An 18,726-nucleotide genomic window follows, 5' to 3' on the forward strand; every position below is an offset into this window, starting at 1 on the left:
CCAAAAAACCTCCTCAAGGTCCGGTTCCAAAGACAACGGCCCTCAGCCATGAAGGACGCTGAGCCCTGCTCTAATCACTCTGGAAGCTGACTAGTCAATGCACGGCAGAAGCTTAAGGATTCTTCAGCCTTGCTCCAACCGCACTCTGGCAGCTGGCTGGTAAATGAAGATTCAGCTATCAAAATATCAATGGATTTTCATTGTCCACCCTGGCCTCTATCCCTAATCAGTATTATTGCTGTGCTCTTCATTACAGGACCAACTAGACTCTCTGGCTGAAGTGGTTTTACAGAATAGAAGAGGGCTTCATGGGAAATAGATGAGGAAACAGTGGAAACAGTGTCAAACTTTATTTTTTGGGCTCCAAAGTCACTGTAGATGCTGATTGTAGCCATGAAATGAAAAGACGCTTACTCCTTGGAAGGAAAGTTATGACTAACCTAGATAACATATTAAAAAGCAGAGACATTACTCTGCCAACCAAGGTCCGTCTAGTCAAGGCTATGTTTTTTCCCGTGGTCATGTATGGATGTGAGAGTTGGACTGTGAAGAAAGCTGATCGCCGAAGAATTGATGCTTTTGAACTGTGGTGCTAGAGAAGACTCTTGAGAGTCCCTTGGACTGCAAGGAGATCCAACCAGTCCATTCTAGAGGAGATCAATCCTGGGTGTTCACTGGAAGGACTGATGCTAAAGCTGAAACTCCAATACTTTGGCCACCTCATGCGACGAGTTGACTCACTGGAAAAGACTCCGATGCTGGGAGGTATTGGGGGCGGGAGGAGACGGGGATGGCAGAGAATGAGATGGCTGGATGGCATCACCGACTCGATGGACATGAGTTCGAGTGAACTCCGGGAATTGGTGATGGACAGGGAGGCCTGGCGTGCTGTGATTCATGGGGTCGCAAAGAGTCAGACACGACTGAGCGACTGAACTGAACTGAACTGAGACCTACTGACAGCTGAAAAGGGAGGCCTCTGCCTCTTCTTGAATGAAGAATGCTGCTTTTATGTAAACCAATCAGAAATAGTCAGGGTCATGGCCCAACAGCTAATGGAACAAATCATGAAAAGGAGAGAGAAACTAGCTAATTCCTGGGGTGACTGGAAATATATCTGGAGCTGGGCATCATGGCTTCTCCCTTTAACAGGTCCTCTCTTCATGTTCTTTGCGGCGCTCTTGTTTGGCCTTTGTATTCTCAATGAAATTGCCCAGTTCATACCCTCTCAGATTGAATCCATAAAGTTACACATGGTAATAACTCAATATAGCCCCCTAAATGATGGAGAGCTCTGAATGTTCTACCAAAACATGAGATGATGCTTTCTACAACGAGTCTCAAGAGGGGGGAATGAAAAGGAAAAGCATCAAGAGCGGGGAATGAAAATGAAAAGTTAAATTTTACATAACCTCTTGCTCCTTCTGCCTCTGTAACTCAGCTTACTCCTTGCAAAGCCTGGATTATGTAGGTCATGTAGTCTCAGAAAGTGGGGACTTACAATGCTAGGAATGGGAGCTTATCTCACTCACCCTTGTCTTGCAATTGCTCAGCCCCTGAAAGCCTGCTTAATCATGTCTGTCCGTGTAAACATCATGCATCCCCCTCTCCATCTTGACTGCTGTTCCCATGTGTGTGAAACCCCTTAATAGCTAGTGTTGCCCACTATAGTCTGTCTATAAAAACTCTGTAACCCCTTTGTTCAGGGCTCAGAACTTAAAGTGTTAATTCCTCTGGACCTGCTGGCGTAATAAACCTGAGTTCTTCAAATCTCCAAGTGTGGTGCTTCGTTTCTCAATTATTGGTTTCTGCAACAAGCCAATAACAGCTATAAGAATGTAGAGGAGAATCTGAGAGTCCTCTGTACAAATGGCTTTGCAAAGTTAGAATGTCTAAAGTTCTTTTTTTTTTTTTCTTTTTTTTTAAATGCTGGGCCATTTAGATGCAATTTGAGCTGAGATGCTATTTGTTAGCTTGTAGTGTTTTGATGTGGAGAAGGCAATGGCAACCCACTCCAGTACTCCAGCCTGGAAAATCCCATGGACGGAGGAGCCTAGTAGGCTGCAGTCCATAAGGTCGCTAAGAGTCGAACGCAACTGAAGCGACTTAGCAGCAGCAGCAGCAGCAGTGTATTGATGATTGCTTCCTAACCCTGGGATGGTTAATTATATCAATTTCAATGGTTTCATACTACCATATATAACTATATGTATATTTTTAATAACAGTACTTTCCAAGCAACGTTTAAAGACATTGAAATACCTGAATATCATATAGTCTTAATTTCTTAACAGCTGCACATCTTTTTCGCTCTATTCTTTGTGGCACAAAGACTACCTTGAGCTGGTTATTTTTAAGTAACAGCAGACACAGGAAATGCTCTGAAAACTGAGTATAAGTTACTCTTTTGTAAGGGAAGTTTACATTTATAATAGAAATCTTTTGCAAGGGTATCTCCCTTTCTGCACCAGAAAAAGAAGGATGATTAAACCCCTAAAAATTCATCAATGGAGAAGGCAAGGCCTTAAATCTTCATAACAACTTTATCCTTGTTTACTGTGCTTTTCCTGGTCACCTCCCATAACTGACTCACCACCCCCAACATCTTCTTTTCCTTTAGCTGAAGATGGCATTTAAGGTGATAGCTTTGGTCATTTGGGGGAGTCACTCAGTTTTCCTGGTCTATCATATGTATACAGGAAGTATACCTGTTATTAGACTCCTGTTGGTTTTTCTCCTGTTAATCTGTCTTTTTTTTTTTTTTAACAGGGGTGTCTCAACCAAGAACCAAGAAGGGTGGAGGAGAAATTATTTCCCCTCACACACAGCATTTAAAAAAAAAAAGTTTCCTCTTAGTTTTGTTCAACAAGTCATTGTTTCACTGACCAACCCCTCTCAGTCTCTTTGAAAACGAGCAGGACAATGTGAGCCCTCCATGTACAAAAGTATTTTTATGTTCCCCAATCATTGTTTATGGGAAAAAGGCTTTCAACATCCTAGACCTTCCCTGAGTTCCAAATGGCAGTTATAATTAGAGAAGTGAGGGAATGCAATAAGAAATAAAAATAGTGCAGCAATGGAGCAGGGTCCTGTACCCTCCTGGGGGATGTGCATAATTATCTGATACATATCTTCTGAGTTCTTCTACAGGAACTAAGGCCCCCACCCAGGTGGAGGATGGTAACTGCAGGCTGAGCATAAGTCATGGGCCCCAGGCTGGTTGGAACCAGAAGGCTGATAATTGGGATTCCTGGAACACCACCCTGTTACCTCCCCATCAACCAATCAGAGGAAAATCACACCCCCTACAGTCCTCCTCCCCAGATTTTGCCTATAAAACTTTTCCTATAAAAGCCATTGGGAAATTGGGGCCTTTTGAGTACAAGTCACCCATTCTGTTGCTTGGCCATGCAATAAACTGTTCTCTGCTCCAGACTCTGACATTTGGAGGTTTTTTGGCCTCATCATATATCAGTCACACAAATGAATTTGACAACATCTTTGCTTATAGGGCAAAATCTGCCTATTATTTAAATAAATATGGCTTGACAGATACAGTAAGAAAAATGATAACCATATACGATCTTATCCTTTTTTCTGTAATGATTGTGCTCTTCCAGTCTTCCAGTCATTAGTGAATTGTTTCACTAATTCAACAAGCATTTATGGAGCACTTACATTACACCTGGCACTATACTTGATATCAAGGATACAAAAATGAAAAGGGAAAAAGTTTACATGATCATTTATGTAAATAATTGCAACAGAACATGGCAAACAAAAGCATTCAAACACCATCCTGTGCCACAAGGAACTCTGCCCAATATATTATAATAACTTAAATTGGAAAAGAATTTGAAAAAGAATAGATACATGTATATGTATAACCAAATCATTTGAAATCTAAAACTAACACAACATCTGGGACTAACACATTATTAATCAACTCTGCATGCATCCTAAATTTCTTCATTTGTGTCTGGCTCTTTCTGACCGTAAGGACCATAGCCTGTCAGGCTCCTCTGTCCATGGGATTCTCCAGGCAAGAATATTGGAGTGAGTTGCCATTCCCTCTTCCAGGGGATCTTCCCAACCCAGGTATCAAACTCATGTCTCTTACATCTCCTGAATTGGCAGGCAGGTTCTTTACGTCTAGCATCACCTGGGAAGCCAAATCAACTATACTCCAATATAAAAATTTAAGAAAAATAAAGGAATGTTAGTATCAAACAAACAACCACCATACTATAGTTTTCATGACCTTTGCTTACCTTTCTAATCTCATCCTGGTCACTATGTTCCTGCCTCACTGTTTTTCTCTTTATTTCAAATACACTAAGTTCCTTTAAATCTCAGTCCCTTGCTCTTATTTCCTCTTCCTGCATTGTTTTTCCCCTACATTCACCTGCTGGTTAAATCCTATGCACCTTACAGTAATCAATATGAATATAATTTCCTCACAAAAACCTTAACTATCTCCTCAGATGAGGTTTTCTTCCAGTCATACGCTCTCACTGCCCCACTGTACTTTTAAATTTTAACCCTTTCATGCTAAAGAATGTCACTCCCCATCTGGTTCTACAAGAATGAAATCACGAGCCACTGCAGTCATTGATCTTCAATACCCCCTAAAAGTAGTTCAGGGTGGAAATCAGGGAAGAAGCGCTCTGTGCTTTGTGAAAAACTGGCATAAAAGGACTTCACACATATTTTCAGGAGAAAATTTTATGAAACATATTTCTTTCATCTTCTCATACTTAGGAAAGCTCTAACACATCTACTCCTTGTGATTAGCACCAAACTTCTACCAAGATATGTGTGCTTGATCACATGTATCCGCTTCTCCAAAATCTCTTATATACTGACCTCTCCTTCTACCTCTTCAAAGCAGTTCCTCAGAGCTATCTGAGAGTCTGTCTCCTGGGCTAAAGTGAAAGTGAAGTGAAGTCGCTCAGTCATGTCCGACTCTTTGCGACCCCATGGACTGTAGCCTACCAGGTTCCTCCGTCCATGAGATTTTCTAGGCAAGAGTACTGGAGTGGGTTGCCATCTCCTTCTCCAGGAGATCTTCCCGACCCAGGGATTGAACCCGGGTCTCCCACATTGTAGGAAGACGCTTAACCATCTGAGCCACCAGGAAAGCAAACCCCAAATAAAACCAAACTCACAGCTCTCATGTTGTATCTTTTATTTTTCAGTTGACACCCAAATCTCATTGTAATTAAATAATTATCCATGTAATTGCTTATTGTCTGTATCTCCCACTAGACTGGACTGTAAGTGAGGTGAAGACAGGATTACATCAGTATTATTCAGTAGTATATTCCCCATGAACAGCACAGGGCCTGGAATATAGAGCTGCTCAGTGAACATTTACAGAAGGAAGAGAGAAGAAAAGTAGAAAGGAAGATGAAGAAGAAGGGAAGGAAGGAGAAAGGAAGGAAGGAAGGCAAGCAGACAAGAAGATTGAATGTGTATTAAGAAGAGAGCAACTTATCCTTGTTTATGGAAGTCAGAGGCACTAATTTTTGATGTTTCTCTTTTCATCAAAGTTATTTATTCTCAGTTTCCTCATAACCCCTTTTCTTTTTTTAACTTTGATGGTGGTTCAATGGGTAGAGAATCTGCCTGCAATGCAGGAGATGCAGGAGATGTGAGCTCAAGCTCTAGATCGAAAAGATCCCCTGGAGAGGGGCATGGAAACCCACTCCAATATTCTTGCCTGGAGAATCTTACGGACAGAGTTTGGTGGGTTACACTCCATAGGGTCCCAAAGAGTCAGACGTGACTGAAGTGACTGAGCACAATAGTTGATTTACAACATTGTGCCAATCTCTGCTGTAGAGCAAAGTGACTCAGTTATACACATTTATATATAATTTTTAAAATATTCTTTTCCATTATGGTTTCTCACAGGATATTCAGTATAGTTCCCTGTGCTATACAGTAGGACTTTGTTGTTTATCCATTCTATATATAATAGCTTTCATCTGCTAACCCTAAACTCCCAATCCTTCCCTTTGCCACCACCCCACTTGGCAACCACAAGTCTGTTCTCTATACCTGTGAGTCTGTTTCTGTTTTATAGATAGGTTCATTTGTGGCATATTTTAGATTTCATATATAAGTGATATATGGTATTTGTCTTTCTCTTTCTGACTGACTTAGTATGATAATCTTTATTTACATCCATGTTGCTGAAAATGGCATTATTTCATTCTTTTTTATGGCTGACTAGTATTCCTGTGTGTATATGTGTGTGTTGTACTGCACTACTGTACTTTTCAAGGTTCTGTACTGTAAGATTAATTTTTTTTATTTTTGTGTTTGTTTTTTATATATTATTTGTGTGAAAAGTTTTATAAACCTATTACAGTACAGTACTATATAACTGACTGTGTTAGTTGGGTACCTAGGCTTACTCTGTTGGACTTATGAACAAATAAAACTTACAAATGTGCTCTCAGAATAGAATTCTTTCATATGTAGATAATTACTTTATCTCTAGTTTCCAAACCAGGAAGTTGTGCTAGCACTAACTTTAAAGTGACCTCAATACAGTACAAATTCAGTTGGTTTCAATATGGGGCCTGCTGAATGCAGTTCCATACTCATCCCAACTCCTTCCCTCTTTAGTTAAATCTTTTGTGTTATACCCGCATCTGTGTCCATATCTCTATCTTGATGATGGAGAAAATAGAAAAGAAACATCAAAAATTTGATCTTTTAGGTCATGTGTAAAACACTTTTTCACTCATTCTGCCCTCAATTCCCATGAATAATTATGAGTTACTCATAGAAAGTTATTGTCATCAGTCTTAGAGAGATTAATGTGAGCAAAACTAACAATTCCATTCTCTGAAAGTTAATACCTTTAGTCAGAGTTTTTTACATTAATATAAAAAAGAAAGCAGACAAGACAAAATCAGTCTTCTTAGAAGCTTCAACAGCGATCTAGTCTCTTTCAAATATCAAACAGCAACTCCCTCTCTATATTTCAAAAGATTAATATAGCATGTGAAATTATCTTTTCATTCTACTTTTATTATAATGTTTCAATTTTAAGTTACTATAGTAACCACTTTGGATTTGAGTGAAAGTTTCACTATTGTCCCTTGGTTGATTTTGTTTTCTATTCCATCTACATTGAAGTTAAAAAAATGGAAAATAGAATTATCTTTTACTATTCTCTGAATATTATGGAGTGAAAAGACAATTCAGAAAATGATTTTGTATGACTATTACTGGAAATATCTGTTTATATATTAATCAATGATGTCTGTTTAGAAATATCAGATTTTGTAATAAAGCAGATCATTGTTCCATATAATTAAACAAAGGAATGATGATAACTAATATTCAACACTCCACTAAAAATCATACAACATGCAATTAATTCTGTGATATTTAATTATTCAGTTCAGTTCAGTTCAGTCGCTCAGCCATGTCCGACTCTTTGCGACCCCATGCATCACAGCACGCCAGGCCTCCCTGTCCATCACCAACTCCCGGAGTTCACTCAAACTCATGTCCATCGAGTCGGTGATGCCATGCAGCCATCTCATTCTCTGTCGTCCCCGTCTCCTCCCACCCCCAATCCCTCCTAGCATCAGACTCTTTTCCAGTGAGTCAACTCGTCACATGAGGTGGCCAAAGTATTGCAGTTTCAGCTTTAGCATCAGTCCTTCCAATGAACACCCAGGACTGATCTCCTTTAGAATGGACTGGTTGGATCTCCTTGCAGTCCAAGGGACTCTCAAGAGTCTTCTCCAGCACCACAGTTCAAAAGCATCAGTTCTTCGGTGATGAGCTTTCTTCACAGTCCAACTCTCACATCCATACATGACCGCAGGAAAAACCATAGCCTTGACTAGACGGACCTTGGTTGGCAAAGTAATGTCTCTGCTTTTTAATATGCTGTCTAGGTTGGTCATAACTTTCCTTCCAAGGAGTAAGCGTCTTTTAATTTCATGGCTGCAGTCAGCATCTGCAGTGATTTTGGAGCCCAAAAAAATAAAGTCTGACACTGTTTCCACTGTTTCCCCATCTATTTCCCATGAAGTGATGGGACCAGATGCCATGATCTTTGTTTTCTGAATGTTAATTTATTTGTTACTTATATTGAGGAATGTAGAGATAGTGGTCATGATATTTACATAACACAATTTGTGCATTCAGAGAGAGGACCCCATAATGAATTAGTCTGATTTTGTCATAATGTTCATTAAAATTACCAATTATTATAATTTATGTTGTCTATGTCTCTTTTTTCAAAAATTTCCTATGCGTCTGATTATCTAAACTGTTTTACCAGTTATCGCCCTTAAAAATATGTGGACTTTGGGTCCAATGTCTTAGCAAGGCAGCAGTAGTAGCAGCAGCACTCTCTGAGCTTCACTATGCCACTCAAGGATGACAAGAAGAATAAAGATGCCAGAAAGCTAGCTAAGAAAGACAGAGACCCAGGGAACAAACTTGGCAGACCAAAAAGAAGAGGTGGTCCAAAGGCAAATTTTGGGATCAGCTCAATAACCTCAATTTGTTTGGCAGAGCAACATACGACAAACTCTATAAGGAAGTTCCCAACTGCAAGCTTAAAACTGCAGCTGTGGTCTCTGAGAAACAAGATTTGTAGTTCCTTGGCCAGGGCAGCCCTTCTGAAGCTCCTTAGTAAAGGACTTTTAAAACTGATTTCAGAGGGGAAGGAACAAGATGGCGGAGGAATAGGACGGCGAGACCACTCTCTCCCCCACAAATTCATCAAAAGAAAATTTGAACGCAGAGTAAAGTCCACAAAACAACTTCTGAATGCTGGCAGAGGACATCAGGCACCCAGAAAAGCAGCCCATTGTCTTCGAAAGGAGGTAGGAAAAAGCATAAAAGAAAGAGAGACAAAAGAGCTAAGGATGGAGCTCCATCCCGGGAAGGGAGGCTTTAAAAAGAGAGAAGTTTCCAAACACCAGGAAACACTCTCACTGTCAAATCTGTGGCGAGCCTTGGAACTTCAGAGGGCCACATAACCAGCAGGAAAAAGGAAGAAATAATTAAAACCCACAGATTACCCGCCAAACAGTAACTCCCAGTGGAGAAGCAGCCCAGAGGCCCGCATTTGCCTTTAGCAAGCGGGGGGCTGGGCAGGGAGGAGCCGGCTGAACTGCTTAGAGAGAGGACTGGGCTTGAATGCCGCAAGAACAATCTAAGAGACTATCTAGGGATAGCAAAGCAGACTGGGATAGCTTCCCAAGAAAAGGCGGACAGCTCTAACCTAAGACACCGCCAGCCCCGCTCACAGAACAAAGTGCTGAGCAGACCGAGCTGGCTGCGGTCGGCCCATACCCCATCCCCTGTCAAGACAGGCAAGGGAGGGCAGCCAGAGCCGGAGGAGGCAACCGCGGCCCCAGAAAAGCATCTGATACAAACTGCAGGCAGGGTTGTTGCTAATCAAGACTTCTTGGGCTCGGGCCAGTTGATATCCACCTGAGAATGTGCACCGGTTGTACACCCAGAAAACCGAGCGGCAGGGACTGGAGAGGCGATAAGTCACAGCAACCATGCTCACAAAACACCTGGTCACCTGAGCTGCTCGGACAGGGGAAGGAACAAAACGCAGGCCCAACCAAGTCTGCGTCTTTGTGTTGTACCCGAGAAACTGAACTTGAGCCACTCAGAACTGGGAAGTGCATACAACCCAGCCCTGGCCTCGGACACTTCCCGGCAGAGCAAACTACAGCCTGTGCAGTGTAGACTGGGACAACACACCCGCTGTGAGCGGGGTCAAACCCAGTGTGGCCGAGACACTGTGAGCACGCCCCAACAGACGCCAGAGATATTTGTCTGCAGCGTTCCTCCCTTCCCAGAACAGGACTGAACAATTGAGCCTTAAAAAGTGTCCACCAGTCCCCTAGTATCAGGGCAGAAATTGGACACTGAAGAGACCAGCAAACAGAAGCTAAAACAGAGGGAACCAACTTGGAAATGACAGATAGAGAAGTCTAGAGACTACTCCACGAATAAGACCGAAAACCAGAGGCAAGAGGCTTAAGCCCAAATCCTGAGAACACCAGAGAACTCCTGACTCCAGGGTACATTAATCAATAGGAGCTCATCAAACGCATCCGTACCTACACTACAACCAAGCACCACCCAAGGGTCAACAAGTTCCAGAGCAAGACATACCACACAAATTCTCCAGCAATACAGGAAAATAGCCCTGAGCTTCAATATACAGGGTGCCCAAAGTCACTCCAAACCCACTGACATCTCATAACTCATTACTGGACACTTCATTGCACTCCAGAGAGAAGAAATACAGCTCCACCCACCAGAACACCGACACAAGCTTCCCTAATCAGGGAACCTTGACAAGTCACACATCCAACCCCACACACAGCGAGGAAACTACATAATAAAGAGAACTCCACAAACTGCCAGAAGAGGGAAAGGCCACCCCAAGAAAAGCAATATAAGCAAGATGAAGAGGCAGAGAAATACTCAGCAAGTAAAGGAACAAGATCAATGCCCACCAACACAAACAAAAGAGGAAGATATAGGGAATCTACCTGATAAAGAATTTCTAATTATGATGGTGAAAATGATTCAAAATCTTGAAAGCAAAACGGAGGTACAGATAAATAACCTTGAGAAAAGGATTGAGAAGATACAAGAAAGGTTTAATAAGGACTTACAGGAAATAACAAAAGAGTCAATATACAATGAATAAAGTAATAGATGAGATCAGAAATACTCTGGAGGGAAGAAACAGTAGAATAACAGGGGCAAAAGACAGGATGAGCTAGCTAGAAGATAAAATTGTAGAAATAAATGAAACAGAGAGGAAAAAAGAAAAACTAATTAAAAGAAATGAGGAAAATATTAGAGACATCTGGGACAATGTTAAACGCTCCAACATTCGAATCATAGGCGTCCCAAAAGAAGACAAAAACAAAGACCATAAGAGAATACTTGAGGAGATAATAGTTGAAAACTTCCCTAAAATGGGGAAAGAAATAATCACCCAAGTCCAAGAAACCCAGAGTCCCCAACAGGATAAACCCAAGGCGAAATACTCCAAGAAACATATTCGTCAAATTAACAAAGATCAAACACAAAGAACAAATATTAGAAGAAGCAAGGGAAAAGCCACAAATAACACACAAGGGGATTCCCATAAGGATAGCAGTTGATCTTTCAACAGAAACTCTTCAGGCCAGGAGGGAATGGCAAGACATACTTAAAGTGATGAAAGAAAATAACCTACAACCCAGATTACTTCACCCAGCAAGGATCTCATTCAAATATGAAAGAGAAATCGAAAGCTTTACAGACAAGCAAAAGCTGAGAGAATTCAGCATCACCAAACCAGCTCTCCAACAAATGCTAAAGGATCTTCTGTAGACAGGAAACACAGAAAAGGTTTATAAACTCGAACCCAAAACTATCAAGAAAATGACAACGGGATCATACTTATCAATAATTACCTTAAACGTAAATGGGTTGAATGCCCCAACCAAAAGACAAAGGCTGGCTGAATGGATACAAAAACAAGACTCCCATATATGTTGTCTACAAGAGACCCACTTCAAAATGAGGGACACATACAGACTGAAAGTGAAGGGCTAGAAAAACATATTCCATGCAAATAGAGACCAAAAGAAAGCAGGAGTAGCAAAACTCATATCAGATGAAATAGACTTTAAAACAAAGGCTGTGAAAAGAGACCAAGAAGAAAACTACATAACGATCAAAGGATCAATCCAAGAAGTTCAGTTCAGTTCAGTCACTCAGTCGTGTCCGACTCTTTGTGACCCCATGAATCACAGCACGCCAGGCTTCCCTGTCCATCACCAACTACCAGAGTACACTCAAACTCATGTCCATCGAGTCGGTGATGCCATCCAGCCATCTCATTCTCTGTCGTCCCCGTCTCTTCCCACCCCCAATCCCTCCTAGCATCAGAGAACATATAACAATTATAAATATTTATGCACCCAACATAGGAGCACCGCAATATATAAGACAATTACTAACAAGGATGAAAGGGGAAATTAACAACAATGCAATAATAGTGGGAAATTTTAATATCCCACTGACATCTATGGATAGATCAACTAAACAGAAAATTAACAAGGAAACACAAACTTTAAATGATAGACCAGTTAGACCTAATAGATCTCTATAGGACATTTCACCCCAAAACAATGAATTTCACCTTTTTCTCAAGTGCACACCAAACATCTTCCAGGACAGATCACATCCTGGGCCATAAATCTAGCCTTGATAAATTCAAAAAAATTTAAAACATTCCAAGAATCTTTTCTAAACACAATGCAGTAAGATTAAATCTCAATTATGGGAGAAAAACCATTAAAAATTCCAACATATGGAGGCTGAACACACACTGCTGAATAATGAACAAATCATAGAAGAAATCAAAAGAGAAATCAAAATATGCATATAAATGAATGAAAACAAAACAACCGAAAACCTCTGGGACACTGTAAAAGCAGTGCTAAGGGGGAAGTTCATAGCAATACAGGCACAACTAAATAAACAAGAAAAAAGTCAACTAAATAACTTAAATCTCTATCTAAAGAAACTAGAAAAGGAAGAAATGAAGAATCCCAGGGTTAGTAGAAGGAAAGAAATCGTAAAAATTAGGACAGAGATAAATGCAAAAGAAACAAAAGAGACCATAGCAAAAATCAACAAAGCCAAAAGCTGGTTCTTTGAGAAGGTAAATAAAATTGACAAACCACTAGCCAGACTCATCAAGAAACAAAGGGAGAAGAACCAAGTCAATAAAATTAGAAATGAAAATGGAGTGAACACAAGTGACAACACAGAAATACAAACGATTATTAGAGAATACTATCAGCAATTTTATGGCAATAAAATGAATAACCTGGAAGAAATGGACAAATTCCTAGAATGGTACAACTTTCCAAAACTGAACCAGGAAGAAATAGAAAATCTGAACAGACACATCACAAGCACGGAAGTAGAGGCTGTAATCAGATTTCTTCCAGCAAACAAAAGCCCACGTCCACACAGCTTCACAGATGAATTCTACCAAAAATGTAGAGAAGAGCTAACACCTATTCTACTCAAACTTTTCCAGAAAATTGCTGAGGAAGGGAAACTTCCAAACTCATTCTATGAGGCCACCGTCGCCTTAATCCCAAAACCTGGTAAAGATTCCACAAGAAAAGGAAACTACAGGCCAATATCACTGATGAACATAGATGCAAAAATCGTTAACAAAATTCTAGCAATCAGAATCCAACAACACATTAAGAAGATCATACATCATGACCAAGTGGGTTTTATCCCAGGAATGCAAAGATTCTTCAATATCTGCAAATCAATCAACGTAATACACCACATTAACAAACTGAAAATTAAAAAACATATGATTATCCCAATAGATGCAGAGAAAGCCTTCGACAAAATTCAACATCCATTTATGATAAAAACCCGCCAGAAAGTGCGAATAGAAGGGACATATCTCAGCATAATACAAGCAATATATGACAAATCCAAGGGAACATTTCATACAAAGATGGGCTCGATAAGGGACAGAAATGGTATGGACCTAACAGAAGCAGAAGATATTAAGAAGAGGTGGCAAGAATACACAGAAGAACTGTACAAAAAAGATCTCCAAGACCAAGATTGTCACCATAACGTGATCACTGACCTAGAGCCAGACATCTTGGAATGTGAAGTCAAGTGGGCCTTAGAAAGCATCACTACGAACAAAGCTAGTGGAAGTGATGGAATTCCAGTTGAGCTATTTCAAATCTTGAAAGATGATGCTGTGAAAATGTTGCACTCAATATGCCAGCAAATTTGGAAAACTCAGCAGTGGCCACAGGACTGGAAAAGGTCAGTCTTCATTCCAATCCCAAAGAAAGGCAATGCCAAAGAATGCTCAAACTACCGCACAATTGCACTCATCTCACATGCTAGTAAAGTCATGCTCAAAATTCTCCAAGCCAGGCTTCAGCAATATGTGACCCATGAACTCCCAGATGTCCAAGGAGGTTTTAGAAAAGGCAGAGGCACCAGAAATCAAATTGCCAACATCCGCTGGATCATGGAGAAAGCAAGAGAGTTCCAGAAAAACATCTATTTCTGCTTCATTGACTAGGCCAAAACATTTGACTCTGTGGATCACAACAAACTGTGGAACATTCTAAAAGAGATGGGAATACCAGACCACCTGACCTGCCTCTTGAGAAACCTGTATGCAGGTCAGGAAGCAACAGTCAGAACTGGACATGGAACAACAGACTGGTTCCAAATAGGAAAAGGAGTACGTCAAGGCTGTATATTGTCACCTTGCTTGTTTAACTTATATGCAGAGTACATCATGAGGAACGATGGGGTGGAAGAAGCACAAGCTGGAATCAACACTGTTGGGTGAAATATCAATAACCTCAGATATGCAGATGACACTACCTTTATGGCAGAAAGTGAAGAGGAACTAAAAAGCTTCGTGATGAAAGTGAAAGAGGAGAGTGAAAATGTTGGCTTGAAGCTCAACATTCAGAAAACAAAGCTCATGGCATCTGGTCCCATCACTTCATGGGAAATAGATGGAAAAACAGTGGAAACAGTATCAGACTTCATTTTTTTGGGCTCCAAAATCACTGCACATGCAATTTGCAGACAAGAAATTAAAAGACGCTTATTCCTTGGAAGTAAAGTTATGACCAACCTTGATAGTATATTAAAAAGCAGAGACATTACTTTGCCAACCAAGGTCCGTCTAGTCAAGGCTATGGTTTTTCCAGAGGTCATGTATGGATGTGAGAGTTGGACTGTGAAGAAAGCTGATCGCCGAAGAATTGATGCTTTTGAACTCTGGTGTTGGAGAAGACTCGAGAGTCCCTTGGACTGCAAGGATATCCAACCAGTCCATTCTTAAGGAGATCAGTCCTGGGTGTTCATTGGAAGGACTGGTGCTAAAGCTGAAACTGAAATACTTTGGCCACCTCGTGGGACGAGTTGTCTCACTGGAAAAGACACTGATGCTGGGAAAGGTTGGGGGCGGGAGGAGAAGGGGATGACTGAGAATGAGATAGCTGGATGGCATCACCGACTCTGTGGACATGAGTTTGAGTGGACTCTGGGAGTTGGTGATGGACAGGGAGGCCTGCCGTGCTGTGATTCATGGGGTAGAGGGGAGTCGGACACGACTGAGTGTCTGAACTGAACTGAACTGATGACAAGTCCACATCACACATTATCCTCAACGGTGAAAAGCTGAAAGCATTTCCCCTTAAGTCAGGAACAAAACAAGGGTGTCCACTCTCTCCACTACTATTCAACATAGTTCTGCAAGTTTGGGCCACAGAAATCAGAGCAGAAAAAGACATAAAATGAATCCAAATTGGAAAAGAAAATATAAAACTTTCACTGTTCGCTGATGGCATGATCCTCTACAAAGAAAACCCTAAAGTCTCTACCAGAAAACTACTAGAGCCAATCAATGAATACAGTAAAGTTGCAGGATGTAAAATCAACACACATAAATCACTTGCATTTATATACACTAATAATGAGAAAATAGAAAGAGAAATTAAGGAAACTATTCCATTCACTGTTGCAACGAAAAGAATTAAATACTTAAGAATATATCTATCTAAGGAAACAAAAGACTTGTACATAGAAAACTATAAAACACTAGTGAACGTAATCAAAGAGGACACTAATAGATGGAAAAATATACCATGTTTGTGGATTGGAAGAATAAATATTGTAAAAATGAGTATACTAACCAAAGTAATTTATACATTCAATGCAATCCCTTTCAAGGTACCAGCGTTATTTTTCACAGAACTAGAACAAATAATCTCACAATTTGTATGGAAATACAAAAAAAAAAAAAACAACTCAAAAACCAAAGCAATCTTGAGGAAGAAGAATGGAACTGGGGGAATTAACCTGCCGGACTTCAGGCTCTACTACAAAGCCACAGTCATCAAGACAGTATGGTACTGGCATAAAGACAGAAACATGGATCAATGGAACAAAATAGAAAGCCCAGAGATAAATCCATGCACCTATGGACACCTTATCTTTGACAAAAGAGGCAAGAATATAAAGTGGAGAAAGACAGTCTCTTTACAAGTGGTGCTGGGAAAACTGGTTAGCCACTTGTAAAAGTATGAAACTAGAACACTTCCTAACACCATGCTGCTGCTGCTAAGTCACTTCAGTCGTGTCCGACTCTGTGTGACCCCACAGACGGAAGCCCACCACTCTCCCCCGTCCCTGGGACTCTCCAGGCAAGAACACTGGAGTGGGTTGCCATTTCCCTCTCCAATGTGTGAAAGTGAAAAGTGAAAGTGAAGTCGCTCAGTCGTGTCCGACCCTTAGCGACCCCACGGACTGCAGCCTACCAGGCTCCTCCATCCATGGGATTTTCTAGGCAAGAGTACTGGAGTGGCTTGCCATTGCCTTCTCCTCCTAACACCATACACCAAAATAAACACAAAATGAATTAGAGAGCTAAATATAAGACCAGAAACTATAAAACTCCTAGAGGAGAGTGTAGGCAAAACACATTCTGACATAAATCACAGCATGATCCTCCACGACCTACCTCCCAGAATACTGGAAATAAAAGCAAAAATAAACAAATGGGACCTAATTAAAATCAAAAGCTTCTGCACAGCAAAGGAAACTATAAGCAAGGTGAAAAGACAGCCTGCAGAATGGGAGAAAATAATATCAAATGAAGAAACTGATAAAGAATTAATCTCCAAAATATACAAGCAGCTCCTGCAGCTCAATTCCAGAAAAATAAATGATCCAATCAAAAAATGGTCCAAAGAACTAAACAGACATTTCTCCAAAGAAGACAAACAGGTGGCTAACAAACACATGAAAAAATGCTGAACATCACTCATCATCAGAGAAATGCAAATCAAAACCACAATGAGATACCATTTCACACCAGTCAGAATGGCTGCTACCCAAAAGTCTACATGCAAAAGATGCTGGAGAGGGTGTGGAGAGAAGGGAACCCTCTTATACTGTTGGTGGGAATGCAAACTAGTCTAGCCACTATGGAGAACAGAGTAGAGATTCCTCAAAAAACTGGAAATAGAACTGTCATACGACCCAGCAATCGCACTCCTGGGCATACACACCGAGGAAACCAGAATTGAAACAGACACATGTACTCCAATGTTCATTGCAGCACTGTTTATAATAGCCAGGACATGGAAGCAACCTAGATGTCCATCTGCAGACGAATGGATAAGAAAGCTTTGGTACATATACACAATGGAGTATTATTCAGCTATTAAAAAGAATACATTTGAATCAGTTCTAATGAGGTGGATGAAACTGGAGCCTATTATACAGAGTGAAGTAATCCATAAAGAAAAACACCAATACAGCATACTATCACATATATATATGGAATTTAGAAAGATGCAAATGATAACCCTGTATACGAGACAGCAAAAGAGACACAGATGTATAGATCAGTCTTTGGGACTCTGTGGGAGAGGGTGAGGGTGGGATGATTTGGGAGAATGTCATTGAAACACGTATGTTGTCATATGTGAAATGAATCACTAGTTCAGGGTCAATGCATATTATAGGATGCTCGGGGCTGGCATGCGGGGATGACCCAGAGGGAGGATTAAGGGAGGAGGGAGGTGGGAGGGGGGTTCAGGAGGGGGAACTTATGTAAACCCGGGGTGAATTCATGTCAATGTATGGCAAAACCAACCAATATAATATTGTAAAATAATTTGCCTCCAATAAAAAATAAATTAATTACAAAAAAAAAGAATGCATTTGAATCAGTTCTAATAAGGCGGATGAAACTAGAGCCTATTATACAGAGTGAAGAAAGCCAGAAAGAAAAACACCAATACAGTATACTAACGCATATATATGGAATTTAGAAAGATGCAAATGATAACCCTGTATACGAGACAGCAAAAGAGAGACAGATGTATAGGACAGTCTTTGGGACTCTGTTGGTGAGGGTGAAGGTGGGATGATTTGGGAGAATGGCATTGAATCATGTATATTATCATATGTGAAATGACTCTCCAGTTCAGGATCGATGTATTTTACACGATGCTCGGGGCTGGCATGCGGGGATGACCCAGAGGGAGGATAAGGGGAGTAGTTAGGTGGGATGGGGTTTCGGGAGGGGGAATTCATGTACACCCGGGGCAGATTATTGTCAATGTATGGCAAAACCAACCGATATAATATCGTAAAATAATTAGCCTCCAATAAAAATTTTAAAAAAATAAAAATATATTAAATAAAACTGGTTTCAAAGCACAGAGCTCAAACTTACTTACAGCAGAAACACCAAGAGTGGAGATGCCTAGACTGCTGGTGATGATGTATGAACAGGTCCCACCAACTATACATTAACTTTATTAAATATTAATAAATTTATATATTAACTTTATTAAATCAAAAACAATTGCTTGTGGAGATTCTCCAAGGCTTGTAATAAGTGTACTTTCCTTATTCTGGCTGTGTTTTGGTGGCTCTACAATTTGCGGGTCACATCAAGCCAATTTCTTTAACTATATATGCTATATATTCCTAGGGCACAAATCTGCCATATATTCCTAGGGTACAGATCTTCTCAGGAGTATTTAATCCCCCTTCCTTTCCCTTCTTCTGCTCTGTTTAGGTCCACAGAAGCCTTCTCTCTGGGCCTGTGGGGTTGGAGGATCA

At 40.6% G+C, this 18,726-nt stretch overlaps 1 pseudogene; it reads left to right on the plus strand.

Annotated features, from left to right (window-relative positions):
* The first annotated feature begins 8,399 nt into the window (after window positions 1-8,399).
* On the plus strand, window positions 8,400-18,389 carry LOC148773364 (small ribosomal subunit protein eS25-like; annotated as a pseudogene).
* Window positions 18,390-18,726: the final 337 nt, after the last annotated feature.

The sequence above is a fragment of the Moschus berezovskii genome, chromosome X, assembly GCF_049115385.1.
Source record: "Moschus berezovskii isolate FMDL1 chromosome X, NW_MosBer_1.0, whole genome shotgun sequence".
Classification (NCBI taxonomy): Eukaryota; Metazoa; Chordata; class Mammalia; order Artiodactyla; family Moschidae; genus Moschus; species Moschus berezovskii.